Raw genomic sequence first — 14,473 nt, forward strand, 5'->3', positions numbered from 1 at the left:
TCAGACTATAAGGCAAAAAGAAAGTGCAGCTACGAGGACCTGTCCTGGGGCAACCATATCACCTCAGTTGTACGGAAGGCCCAACAGCGCCTCTACTACCTGAGGAGACTGCGGAGCGCACACATTCCCAGATCTCTGATGTTGAACTTCTACAACTGTGCCATCAGCAGCGTTCTGACGTATGGATTTCTAGTGTGGTTCCCCAGCTGCACCAAGGCCGATCAGCAAGCACTCCAGCGGGTGGTGAAAGAAGCTGGCAGAATTATTGGAACAAGTCTGCCAGAGATCAGTAATATCTTCCCCACTCGCTGTCTGAGGAGGGTGCACAGTATCCTGCGGGACCAACATCACCCTGCGCGCCACCTTTTCCATCTGCTGCCCTCAGGGAGAAGGTACAGGTCTATACAGGCCAGAACATCCAGACTGGCCAACAGCCTGTATCCACAGGCTGTGAGGCTCCTGAACTCTCTGCCCCCCTCTCACGGACAATAACCATATCCAACTTCTTAATAGCAATGAACTGGTCTGCATTGGTGCATCATATCTTTATTCTCTTCCCCCTCCTGCCCCCCCCCCCCCCCCCTCTTTCTTAAATAGATAACTATCATATCTGATATCATATCTCACAGTACAATAATATTGAATGGGTTGCATTGTTGTATTTTGTCATGTTTCTCAGGTCTTTGTCTGAATTTCTACGAACATTATTGCTAAGGATTGTCTTATTGCATTGGAGTCACACTGGGTTAAATATGTACACTTGGGTTTTAAGGGGTATTTATTATTTTCTTCTTTTTTTTTTGGGTTGTATGGAAGCCCCAAACGCAATTTCATTGTTCTTGACAATGACAATAAATAAATAAATACTAAAATACTATGGTTTCATGGACAAAATAATTTCTGTGGCTGCAATATGATGAGCTAAATAACCAGGGCTGCACATAAGTGGTCCGCAGGTGCGCATTCGCTGTCAAAATAAAAAACACGCACAAGGGTTAGGGTTAAATTTAAAAACTGTATTTTTGAGTTAAAATATATATTTATAATTTTAATAAATGACAAATTAAAAAGGCATGAACATTTTTTTGTATCGAAAAAATATCGAACCGTGACACCAAAGTATCGAACCGAACCGAACCGTGAATTTTGTGTATCGTTGCACCCCTACTATATATATATATATATATATAGATATAGATATAGATATATATTTCGTTTTAACACAGCAGTCTTGTCTTTGTCTGTGTAGACTTCTGATCCATCCAAAACGCTGGCATGATTATTTATGGTAATCAAAGAGGTGTTGGTGGAAGTGATTCCCTATTTCTTCACATATAATGTCTCGCGCTGTTATTCCCGCTGACGAAGAAAAAGGCGTCCTAAAGTGAGTCGTAATCCAGCGCGCCACAATGAACTGAAGTGTGTTTCTTCTTCTCTTCTCTTTGTGCTGTAGCCTGGAGAGTTGGAGCAGCAAGAGATTTCATTATCCTATTGTATCGCCAGTGCAGCTAGCAACGGAGTCACCAGGCAACGAGGCACCACGCTCCCTTTTCTGGGTCTTGTTCTTAAGAGTCAAAGTGATTGTTTCATACTACAGTTTATGTACACACACACACACTCACGCATGCACACTCCGCCAAATCCCCCTTTTCACTCTCTAAATCAGTCCTAATCCTTTTGGGTCCAACCAAAGTCCTCAAAACAAACATAATGGACAATAATCAGCTCGGCGGCAGGCAGAGGATCGGCTTGTTTTGTCATGCTCAGATGACCAAATACAACAATACTGTTTTCTTAATAAAAGAGGAGGCTATTAATCTGATGATCTCTGGTCCCAGAGAGCCATAAAAGCCCTTCCCAAATACCTTCTCTTTATTTGTCTCACTTCATAATTGTTTGAATCTCTTTTTTTTTATTCTGTCTCTTTGTGGATATGTGTGTGTGTGTGTGTGTGTGTGTGTGTGTGTGTGTGTGTGTGTGTGTGTGTGTGTGTGTGTGTGTGTGCGTGTGTGCGTGTGTCTTTTGTGTTTGGTTGAGGGGTGTTTGCAGCCACACTGATGAAAGCATGATGAGGGGTGAGTAATCACTGCATTATTAACAATGCATTTGTAAATTTAAGTGCCATCTCCACGTTTGATTGAAACACTAAAAATACTAAGGACAAAATATTTTTGTTAAAAGGACAATCAGAGATCTTTTGAGTTTTGGTGCCTATCATCACTGATGTTATGGTAATTTAGAGCTAATATCCAACATGACTGCACTCTCATTTCTATGTAAGTCTGCATTTTCTTTTACTCACATTTAATATGGGCATTTTGGGGTAATACATTTAATTTCATTATAAACAATATTATTATTGTTAAACATTGCCAAAGCTCCTGTGTATGAAACTGAAAAATTTTCTTAACTACAACAAGTGTAACCTCAAGTTTTTTATTTTTTTCCCTCCCATTTTCCATCATTGTTCCTTCTCCACGACTGACCTGCTATTTATTTTCTATAACCCTCGTGCTGTCTTTCTTTTTCCCTTCTGCGTTGTCCTTGGGGGTTTCTGCAAACTGTGGGGCCCTGCGTGGTAACCTAGCAGACTGCAGGCCAAACAATAAAAGGTTCATCCAATTCAGTCTGGCATGTGGTCCTGCCTTTCAAATAGAGATGGGAACAGCACCTGGTATCTCTCGTGCCTCCATTATGCACTGCCAAGATTGGAGAAGATTGCTCTGCCAGAACAATAATGTGGACATCCACCATGAACGTCCGTCAACCCTACACCCCATCTTCTCTCACTTTTAACCACTCACCCAAACCAATCTCTGTGTGTTCATGGATTCTCTCTCCTTTATGGGATAAGCCATCGTAGGTCTTTATCTTTTTTTATACCCATCTGTTGTACAGTATTGGCTTTCCTTATCTACACTGAACAAACCACTAGCCCCAGTCCTTTTCCTTTTTCCACCCTGACTGCCCCTGTACCTCGACTCCCCCCTCCCAACTAAGTTGAAGCCTGCAGTAAGCTTTGTATTTAATGCAGGTTTACATCTCCCAAGATCTGCCAACGATGGAAAACTTTCTGTAGCACCATGGCAACACTGCATTTGCAAGTATTGTGCCAGTGTGTCAGCACAATGATATGACATTTTAAGCCAATGACAAATTTGAATGAAACTGGCATTATACTCTATTACTACTTGAAAGCTAAGTTATCATCATGAGGCACAAAGTTAATTTTGTTTTACTTTGATAAGCAATTTTATTCAAATGTATGGATAGACAGCACATGGACAACACCTGGTTTTTAACCAGTTCAGTTCAACTCAGTTTTATTTATATAGCACAAAAATCACAATAACATTCGTCTCGACTTTATAGTGACTTTATATCGTAAGGTCAAAAGCCTACTATAAAACAGAGCAAACTGCAACAATCAATTGTTGATAAGATTTGGATAAGACGACAAATAATCGTTACAGTTTTATTTGACAAATAATTGGATTAAAAATATCTAAAGTCGATTTTAGTGATTCAGATTACGTAAGCAGACAGGTGCTCGCTACAGCCACCTGTGCCAGTGGCCACCTGTCAGTCAACATAGCTATTTCTCTATTAATATAAATGTGAAAACCTTCATAAAACTTTCAAACCCACATAACATTTTTAAAGGCTTTGCAAACATTGTTACGGTGCTACTTTTTCTGTTAATGTGGTTCATTGTACAACTGGAAAAGAAATATAATGCTTCTTTAAATATTTAGCTATGGGAAGTATCCACAGTAATCATTCTTTCATTCCTTTTATTATAACTGTGAAGAACACTACACAGGAAAACGAAGAAAAAAAAGATGTGCTCTGAAAATGGCCTTGTTACATGGATTCACAGAATCTCACTTGCCCATTTTCACTTTGTGCTTCTTGTCCTACAAGCTGTAAATGGCCAACACGGTGTGCACTGTGGTTGGTGCTGTAGTCCTTGCGATAAGAGGGTTCTGGGTACGAACCTACAAGCCAGCTGGGGCTTTTCTTTGTGGAGTTTACATTGTTTTCACTGTGCCTGTTTTAGTGTCTTTTTAGTACTTGGCTTCTTCCAAGAAACTAGTCATGTGTGTTAGATTAATTGGTGATTCTGAAATGTCTCCACCCCAACTGTGACATTGTGTGGGATAAACAATTAAAAAAATGGATGGACATACTGCAAACTGTAGTATCAGTCAAAAGTAGAACATATGTCCTATCCCTTTTGCCTTCAGAACTGCTTTCATGACATAGATTCAACAAGGTGCTGGAAACATGCAATGAATATAGACATGATAACATCAGACAGTTGCTGCAAGAGTATATTTTAAGCAGACACTACTATGGACTCAACATCAGTCTGATGCGGGACAAAGTTAGCCAAAAATCCAGAAATGCAATATGACTTTGTTCCAACAAATGTAGGATTGAAGCTAAATTACTAGCTTAATTGTTGTTATGTTCACCCACTTTGCTCCCCAGTTACTGCCACATGCTATAAGACCATCTCTCCCTGATGACCCCCCACACCCCTTCCTTTCCATCCATTCACCAGCTCTTACATTTTCTTATCAGACATGCTTGTAATGCAACGTTGCTGGGCAGATTTCCATGGTGAGCTTCAAGGCATGACTTGAGCTTGTTTTGGTTTGTTGTGCAGCCGCCACGGCTGATGCAGGGTGACACACACATGGGAAGCTCTCAACATGAATTTACTAAAAGAATTCATTAAGCGGTGCTTGTTGTGGTGTATGTTTTTTTTTTGAGCATGCTGTGACAAGTTTTCTCTCGGGTGATCGTGGCTTAAGAGTTGGGAGTTCGCCTTGTAATCGGAAGGTTGCCGGTTCGAGCCCTGGCTTGGACAGTCTTGGTCGTTGTGTCCTTGGGCAAGACACTTCACCTGTTGCTTACTGGTGGTGGTCAGAGGGCCCGGTGGCGCCAGTGTCCGGCAGCCTCGCCTCTGTCAGTGTGCCCCAGGTGGCTGTGGCTACAATGTAGCTTGCCATCACTAGTGTGTGAATGGGTGGATGACTGGTTGTGTAAAGCGCTTTGGGGTCCTTAGGGACTAGAAAAGCACTATACAAATACAGGCCATTTACCATTTTACCAAGATAGCATCTTCTTATATTTCATGGAATGAACAAAATGTAGCCAACATCACACTTATTCACAAAAATTACTGTGCACCCATTCCTATGTGACAGATGGATGTATATGGGCAGTGCCCCCTGCAAATATGAATCCAGAAGTCAGGCTTTTAATACACTTCATTCTGATGTATCTAATCTCACAGTCGATGTCCACCACATTGGCTCATTACATTAAAAATGAAGCAGAGGCGATAATGTGCTGCAAATTACAGCATACTTGGTTTCCTGCTCTGCCACTAATGGCTATGAGTCGGGTCTTTTCATTGCACAGTAAAGTTTAATAGCATTATTAAATGAGGGCAAAATATATCACCACAAACATTTAATGCAACAGTGGCTCTATTTGCATGGGAAAGGTAAACAATGTATTTAACAGGTTATTGGGATGCAGAGGGTGTAATCAGCAGGTCTATCAATGAAACAAGAGGTCCTGTACTGTATGAGTAATTGCTGGATTACTGGATACACAGAATCTATCAAATACAGTTTGCGGAGCTAACATTAATTGTGTAATGGGAAATCTAGGCTGACGACACCATATCAGGAAAAGATCGATGGTAAAATAACTCAGTGTTTTTCAAATGAATGATTAAGTCATCTATGAAAATTTTGCAAAGGTTTGTGTTCTTGGATCTGTCAGCTCCAAGGTGCAGAAATGTATCCGAGAATCAGAACGTTTTCCAGTGCGGAAAAGATATCAAACCAAATCCTTTAAAGGCCAGACATGGAGAGATTTCATCAACTAAAAGGACAGTGCGAGTTCCCCTACCGAACAGAAAAGGCATGATGACTCAAAAGACAACTCAACGCCTCAGATGAGTGCCTCATCTGAGGCGTTGAGTTGTGCCAAAGGTTCAGAGACAGTTCGCTCACTGACACCCGATAATCAATGTGCTTTAGCTTGACAGCATCAGATGAGTTTCTGGGGCACTGCACATAAGATCCCCGCCATCAATAAAAACAACTTTAGTTGGTTCGCATGAGTTCTGACAGGGGCCAATAAAGAACAGCACATCAAAGGTTCTGTTCTGATTGACTCTTTCAGATAATCCTGTGAGGGAACATCTTGTGTTAGCAATCATTTGCAGAAATGTCTCAGGCGGGAGTGCTGATTTATTGTGCAACAGACTACTCTTCATACAAACGAATGTGTAATCAAGCTGTCAAGGCAATAGCTTACCTTTTTCATTGGCTTTATCTTTGTACAAAATTGGGCATTTGTGTGAAATTTGCTTTATTTTTTTCAGACACTTTTTTTCTAATCTTGTTCCAAAAGCAGCTATAGCTGGGGAGAGCCAATAAACCATTAATGCAACTTGTCAGAGTGAATGTAGTTCATTGTCACTGGATAAAGACTCTTTAGAAATGAACCTGAATTATATTTTTATTTAAGAGGTGGTGGTGGTGGGGTAGTGAGCTACATTTTATTACATTTGCTGCACAATAAAAAAGGAGTGCAGGCGTTATAACCAACCACTCAACTGACTTCGTCCCAGCTTTCATACACAGGAACCTCACTACACAATAGCTCCAATCCTGCTGCTTTACGCTGGAACTGACTATTGTGTCCTGAAGGCAGCTCAGAGACGTTCCATTATGTATCAGCTCACCCACGTACGTAATATTTCCCACATACACACACTGATGCAACTACTGTAGATTTTCAAACGTTTGACCTTGACTTAAAAAAAAAACCCTTTGTGTTTTTGAACGTGTGTGTGTGCGTGTGTGTGTTGACAGCGCTCCCTGTCCGTGAGTGACTTGACTGTTGAGTTGCATATCTACAGGCTTCACAGATTTACATGCTCAGCAGCCGAGAGACTTAAAGACAAGAGAGAGGGGGTGGTATTGAGGGAATGAGGCGTGAGTTACCTATCATCTGATGCTGCTTCTCTTGCATAATCCCTTGCTTTCAGATGGAGGGAAAATGCTGATGAAGCCATGGAGCAGAACAATGGAAGACAGAGGGAGAAAAGGGAAAGTGGGAAAGAGGAGAGAGACTGCCCTCTTCTTTGGTGTATCAATGTAAATGCCTGACAAGGCAAGCCTCCCCTTCTTCAACCAGGTTTGTGTTTTCCAGGCTTGCATTTTGACTGGATCAGCATTCTAATGAAAGACTGCAATGCCCCCAAAGCTCTGTTTGAATCCCTCAATAAACAGTCAGCAATTGTCTCTCGCGTTAATATGCAACTTCTGCTTTACACCTGTGGAGAAACTCTCGGGATAAGAGTGAAATTTTCCCCCTTACACCACAGAAAAGTTGGTTCTTCACCTCTATCAAGCTAGTTTGTGCACATGCAAAGTCAAATTTCTCAAACATTTTGGCCAAATGTTTAAGAGTGTCTTCAGCTGCTACTAAACATATTCATCTTCAGAATCCTCCTCTTTATAATTTTCCGCCTTCCCTTTTCCCCCTGGGTCTTGGATAAGCACCAGAATACTTTGGATCAGGTACAGAATCATCCACGGCACACAGTGTACTTCAGGCTATCCCTGTTACACCCAGACTCAACGTGGAAAACATTAATATCTCAAACCTGTGGAACTTCAAAGCTGTTCTTTCTGGTGTGTGAATATATCCCAAAAAAGCTTCAAGCATTTTCATAAATGTTATGTGTGCACATGTGTATGAGTGGATAAGATGCAAACATTTATAATTTGCAAATTATTTGTTCAGAAGGAAATACTGACCAGCTGGTACCGTATGTTTGTCTGGTCCTTGGCTCCCTACACAGTGAACAGGAGAAAACCTGGGGAAATGTTTCCTGTTTCACATTTCTAAACAATAGCACAGAGCCAAAATTCTGTTCTGTATTTCTTGCAACTTATTTACGCATTGCAAAGCACATGAGATTAAAAAGGTGTGATGCTGCATGCAGATTGTAGGCTGTATAAGTAAATACAAACAGCTAAAAAAGCCAGATTTGCTTATGAAACTCTTCACTTTTTCAAAAGAGCGGAGATCTCACCTATGTTTTTAATTTCAAAGTAATCCAATTATAGTAGGACATATATGAGTTTATCCCCCAGTTGTTAATGTGCAGCTCGGCTGTGATGTCCCCAGACATCTCAGTGAGAACAGTTGCCACAAGAGGCCTAAACGGTGATGTGTGCCAAGGAGCCCTTGTGCATACACTCAGAGTGGAAATAGGGGGGCGGTCAAAAGCAAAGCAGCTGACTGAGGCTAACACCACAGTCCAGTTACCACGTATGTCGTATGTCAGAACACGGGATTGACATCACTTCTGAATGAGTTTGTTCTAATAGTAAAGTCAGAAACGCGAGGAAAAAAATGTTTTCCTTCTTAGAGAGGTAGACAATCATCTATCACTAGCAATACAACTTCATTCTTCTTTTTATGTGCTTCAAAACACTGCTGTGGCACGTTCATGCCTCGAGCCTGGTCAGTGCTCTGTGCATAGCTTATTTACAGAGTCTCAATTCCCCAACAGTAGCAGAAAAGATTAAAAGATTCCATGTCGGAAATCTGAACTGAGGCATCCAAATGAACACTCTGACTGGGAACTCGTGAATCTAAAATACACAGAAACAGTCAAGGAGGTTGTGTATGATGGTCAGTTCCTCTCTTGGTTTCTGTCCCCAAAACAATCAAAAATCCAAATGACTGGCAGAAGGGTTACATTTAAGAACAGAGGTGCCTGCTCAACTCCAGACTCTTGCGTGCCAGGAGGCTGCCTTTGCCCTGTTCTTATCAAACTTCCAGTAGACATTCTTAAGCTTGATTCTTCTTCTTCAGGAATTCTAAGGCCTAACTGATGACATAACCAAACCTGTCGTAACCTTACATGGCATTCAAGTCATTGTGGGCAGCATCGACACAAAATATTGTTACATGTCTTGGACACAGGTTAAGTGGAGGGTTGGAGCACAGGGTTAAAAAGAGTGTGTTTGTAAGTTGTGAAGTAGATTTTCTGGTGAAGCATAATTTTAACATTACAGGGTCAATGTGCCTAAAGATTTAGTTCAAATTTTAAAACACATGATTGGATATACACAGCCACAGTGATTAGTGAACTGTACATACATAGGTGAGAGAAGAGCAAGGGTTTTCTTTTCTTAGCCTCATCGATACAACTGAGTAGAACAGCATGCAATTCCCTGCAGAATCCTGCATCCTTGGAGGAAACTGATATTGCCTCTTCACTTGCTCCATGCTGGGTTGAATCAACTGCAGTTAAATTCCATACATGAATAATGAAAAAAGTATATTAGTGTAAATCAGTGTGTATTGGTTATTGTTTTTTATCTCCTTAGAAGTTTTAGAGATTCTGAAATGTAACCAATGTCCTTCAAAGTGACATATTTTTGTTACTCTAAAATAGATCACCTGCATTTCTTAATGAGCCTCATGATCCTGGTCCTCTCCAACCAGAAATACTTCTACACGTTCCTGCCTAATTTTTGAAAACCCTTCAGATATGGTGACTGAAAAATAAAAAAAACAAGCCCGCTAAAGAGATACATGGAAGAGAAACAATTAATAAATAAGAAAACATGCAGTAGTAGAATTGTTGCATCTCAGCAAAAAGGTCCTAGGTTTGAATCCACCATCTGGTCAAGGCCACATGTAGGGTGTTGTATGATCTCTATGTATCTACGTGGATTCTCTCCCGGTACCTCCAGCTTCCTCCCAAAGTCCAAAGAAATGCATTTAGGGTGTTAAGGTTAAGTTAATTGGTGTGTCTTCCATAGGTGGGAATATGAGTGTGAATGCTTTTGCACTCTTTGTTAGCCTTGCAGAAGACTGGTGATCTGTTCAGGTGTACCCTGCCTGGCTCTACCCCACGCCACAATCTGGATTTGGAAAAAAAATGAATGAAACTCATTTGGAAAGCGAATTTGCCATGGTTACAATAAATTAACACCCACGCAAACACATCTTTTACCATTTGCTTTTCTGAATCATTTGCTAAAACTGGTACTTACCATTACATAAAGCTAGGTCTGACTGCACTTATTACTGTTTTTAATATTCAGTGAGAAACATCCCCTGGGACCTGAACTGTCAATCTAATTAAATGACTGAACAAACAGGGGCAGAGGACACGTCCTCCTGTGTATTTAGAAGTTCAGCTAGCGGCCCATGAAATCAAACTTGTGTGTACTCACCAGTCTGTGAACTACTTGGCAAGAGATTGACATATCGAAGGATGAGGCAGGGCCCCGATAAGCGAAGCTGGCATTTGTTTGAACACTTGCCCGTTGCCTCCCAAGAGCTGAATTAAACACTGGCAGGGAATTGACTCAAGGCAAGCCACAAACAGAGGCGACCAGTTCCCCACCTGTTCCCTCCAATGAATTCATGAGTGCTTCAAAAGAATGCAAATCAAAGTGTCTCCACACAAATCGATGTTATCAAAGGATAAAAACAATGTGGTAACTAAAAAAAGGAAACTTTCTGAAAATTGTTGTTTTTGGTTCTTCTACATGAAAAAGCAGAAAGCAAAGCAGAATGATTACAATGGAAGATCAGACATTTCTTCTGTGTTTTCCTTCAGATGAAAGAGTCACACCCATTCCATCACAAACATACACACACACTTGGCTTTGCACTCCCCCTTCAGAGTCCAAGTGTATATCAAACATTCCTGCTCTGTGCTGTAATTTCTTTCACATGATCTCTTTCTTTCATTTTCTTCCCCCTTTCCTTTCATTCTCTTTCTGCATGCGAGGGAAATGAAAACAGAGGTGGAACCCTGTGATTGAATTGTTCTTTATTCATGCCGCCTTCCTGTGTAAATATGGAGCTGTCAAGTGTAAACTGAATTCTGCAGATGGTCGTCACAGAGGGCTTGCACGGAGATGTGAAATACCATTGGGATACCACACAATTCCACACTTGTTCCTGTCATATCTTCCTGCTATTCAAATCTAAACTCACCTCTTGTTAACAGCCACCATGGCCCTAAACCGGAACCGGACTCCATAAAGAAGGGTGAGAAAGTTTTCCATTTGGTATTGTGCTTTAGCAATTTTTAACTCTAATATATATATATATATATAGATTGTTGTTTTCTGTATTTCTATGTAATGTTCTAATCTGGTTCAAATGTGTAAATGTAGATCTAGGTTAAATGCTGAAAAAAGTCATCAGCATTGCATATGTTAATGACAGATATGTAGATAGCAAACAGCTTCTTCATAATGACCTCCCCTGGGCCTCTGCATGGTTATCCAGCAGTGTGCTAATGGGGTTATTCCTGGTCCTCTGTGGATTTCCTACCACCATCTATGAAACCACATAAGCATTATTGAAGTAAACACGGAACATTTATATATTCATTCTTACAAACATGGCCTAAAATAGTGCTGCTAAAACAATGAGATCAAAGTTTTAAGATCCTTGAATATTAGAGAGCCTGTGAAGAAGAACCAAAGCAGTCTACAAGTCAGTGTTTCACATAATGGCATTATCATATTAGATACATGTAATAAGGCGCCTACTGGTAATGAGATCTTCTGGTTTTAAGCACAATGTAGTTGTTCATGCTTACTGTTATTTCTGCTGTTTGATAGTAGGACAAGCATGGGCCTTGAGATAAGATTAATGAGTTTGTATTAAAGCCCCATCCAGATAGATAGATAGATAGATATTTATGCAATCCACTCATTGCCCATCACTTTACAGCTGAGGGCATTCCAGTCTCTGGTTGCCTAGGTAACCCTTTGATACATTTCCAGAGCTATGATTGGTAGTCACTTCAGCTGCTTGTCTCAAAGATAAGAGTTGTAAGTCAGTACACAGATGCTCCTTTTGATCGGAGCATACACAAAGATGATATGGGAAATAACTGTTTGCGACACTGAGTGATCGGGTGCTAGTAAAAATTACTCTCAACCTTAAGGGTGGTGAATCAAAGGCAGCAAGAATAACAAAAGCAGGAGTTAGTGGTTGTCCATGCCCAACAAAATTATTGGGCCACACCTCTTAATCTTTGGTATATGGTAAAACTGGTTCTTATATAGTGCTTTTCTACTCTACATTAGCACTCAAAGCGCTTACAACATGCCTCATTCACTCATTCACAATGATACAAACAAGCACTTTCTTTCTCCAATCCTTAAGTGCTTTCTACTTAATATTCAACCACCAATGGATGCATTCTTAGTGAGCCTGTTCTACCTCCTGAGCTACAGACACCCCACTCTACAGCATATCTTTGAATTCTAATATTTTTCAACCCAAATGTTACAGATGTGTAAACTCAAGGACACCAAAAAGTTTTAGAGAGCTCACCGAATCCAATGTGGTGCTGTGACAGGATGCCATCATTGCAACAAGTTACTTACATTTCTTCACCCCTAGATATTCCAGAATGAACTCCAACTATATTATTGCAAAGTGGTAGTGTAGTAGGAACCACAGAAACTCAGACTGTGTAAAGCTATAGAGCAGGGTCACTGAGTGCATAGTGTGGAAAAGTCACTTCAAACTCCTGTGGTATTAACATCAGCACAAAAACTGTGCATTGGGAGCTTCAAAGCATGGGTTTCCATGGCTGACCAGCTCCTGTACTTTTGTTAAAACAGTACAGTCATTGTTTTAAGTGAACAGATTTCATTAATATTCCATGGTTTCTAGTCACCACATTGCTGCTAATCTCTCCCTGCTTGTACTCTCACTAAAACAACTCTTAAGGTAATGAAAAGAACCTAAATAGTGCTGCAGAGAGGGCAAGACCAATGGTAAAACCCCTTCATAGACACCCTTCTTACTAGTCAACTGATCATTTGGTTCCCTGTTCATGTGAAAATATTTATCAATCCTCACAGGCCTACATATTTTACTTTTCAGCTCTTTATGCATTCCAGCCAAGCTATTTGCTTTTTTCTTTGTCCTCTCTACATGGGAAAAGATATCTTGACAATAGGAGATAAGAATCGGCTAGATGCTCGGAAACACAAGAAAGAGGTAAGAGTGGGAGAGAGCTGTTGCACAGTACATGCTCTTCCCTTGCAGCCATGTCTTGTTTGTACACTGGGGAGGTGGCAGGATCTCATGTTTCACCAACTCCTCTCACATAGCATCACTGCTACACCATTTGCTGCTGTCATCCCTCTGTGTGCAGCTGCTAAAAACCACATGCACTGTGCAGTTTGGACTGCTTTACATCTTTCAGGTGCTGCTACAAATAATAGGAAAAGGGGAATAAATCAGATTAGCAGAGTCAGGCATAGGATCTGCTTTTCCCTGGTTATTTCATGCCCCATTCTTTGTCCCAGGCCTTTACTCTCTCCAAGCTGCTCAACTGATGTAAAACGACCCCCTCCTGATGTCTATCATGATCCTCATTACATCTCTGTTGTTATTTCCCAGACACAGAAGATCCACTGTATCATGTGGTCTTTTTTTTTTGACTCCCTTACCCCCTCCATTCTTTTACAAACACTTCTATTATGATGTGATGAAGTAGATCATATGCATTAAGAAGGGACAAGCTACACAGTTTGAGCTAATTTCCTTTAAAGCTACAGATATTTTAGCACAGTTGGTTGGCAAAGACACACTTGCTCCCACAGCACTGATAGCAAGAGGAAGAATCTTGAGTTGTAGTTGATGAGAAGAAAGGAAATGAAGTCAAAAGACAAAGAACTGCCACACTTTATTTAAAAGTGATTTCTAGGACATACAAGCGCCACAGCAGTTAGCACTTAGATTATAAAAATATTCTGCTTTAATTAAATTACTGGCAGTCTTCCAAATACAAATATCTATATTTAAGATGCTAAAAGTGTTCTATGCAAGAAATAAAAACAAATGGCAACCCTTAAAAAAACTTAACTCTCAAAGGCGTTCTTCAGGCTCTGAAAAACCTGATGGAATAGCTGCAATTTAAAGCGCTCTCTCCACAGCAATCAAAGTCCTCTCCCTGAAGTTTGAATGGTTTGTGATGATGATTAGTTGACCATGTTGCGGCGCAGAGGAGTGGATGCAGATGCAGCTAATTCCAGTGGTACACAGAATGCTGATTGTGCGGCGCCAAGTGCTAGCAGCTAATCAATACAGTTAGCATTGCTAGCCCTTGTTTCTTCGTTTGGGAACTCGGCACCTGTGACTGCAGCTTGCCGCTAATTTCAGCTTGATTATCATCAGAGCTCATCTGTTTCCAGAAACCCTCCAATTAGAGGACTTGAGCTGGTGAGCTGTTAAATCAGTCTACTGTATATAGCAAGGACAACTATTTCTAGACTTTTATATTTATTACATTGTTGAAAGTCTTGCGAATGTGTCTTGTGAATGTGATCACTAATCTTTGAAAAATTTAACTCATTGAACTTGATGAATAATA

This window comes from Rhamphochromis longiceps, linkage group LG9, assembly GCF_057381845.1.
Source record: "Rhamphochromis longiceps isolate RC_006_pf linkage group LG9, R_longiceps_female_GT1.1, whole genome shotgun sequence".
In the NCBI taxonomy this organism is placed as follows: domain Eukaryota; kingdom Metazoa; phylum Chordata; class Actinopteri; order Cichliformes; family Cichlidae; genus Rhamphochromis; species Rhamphochromis longiceps.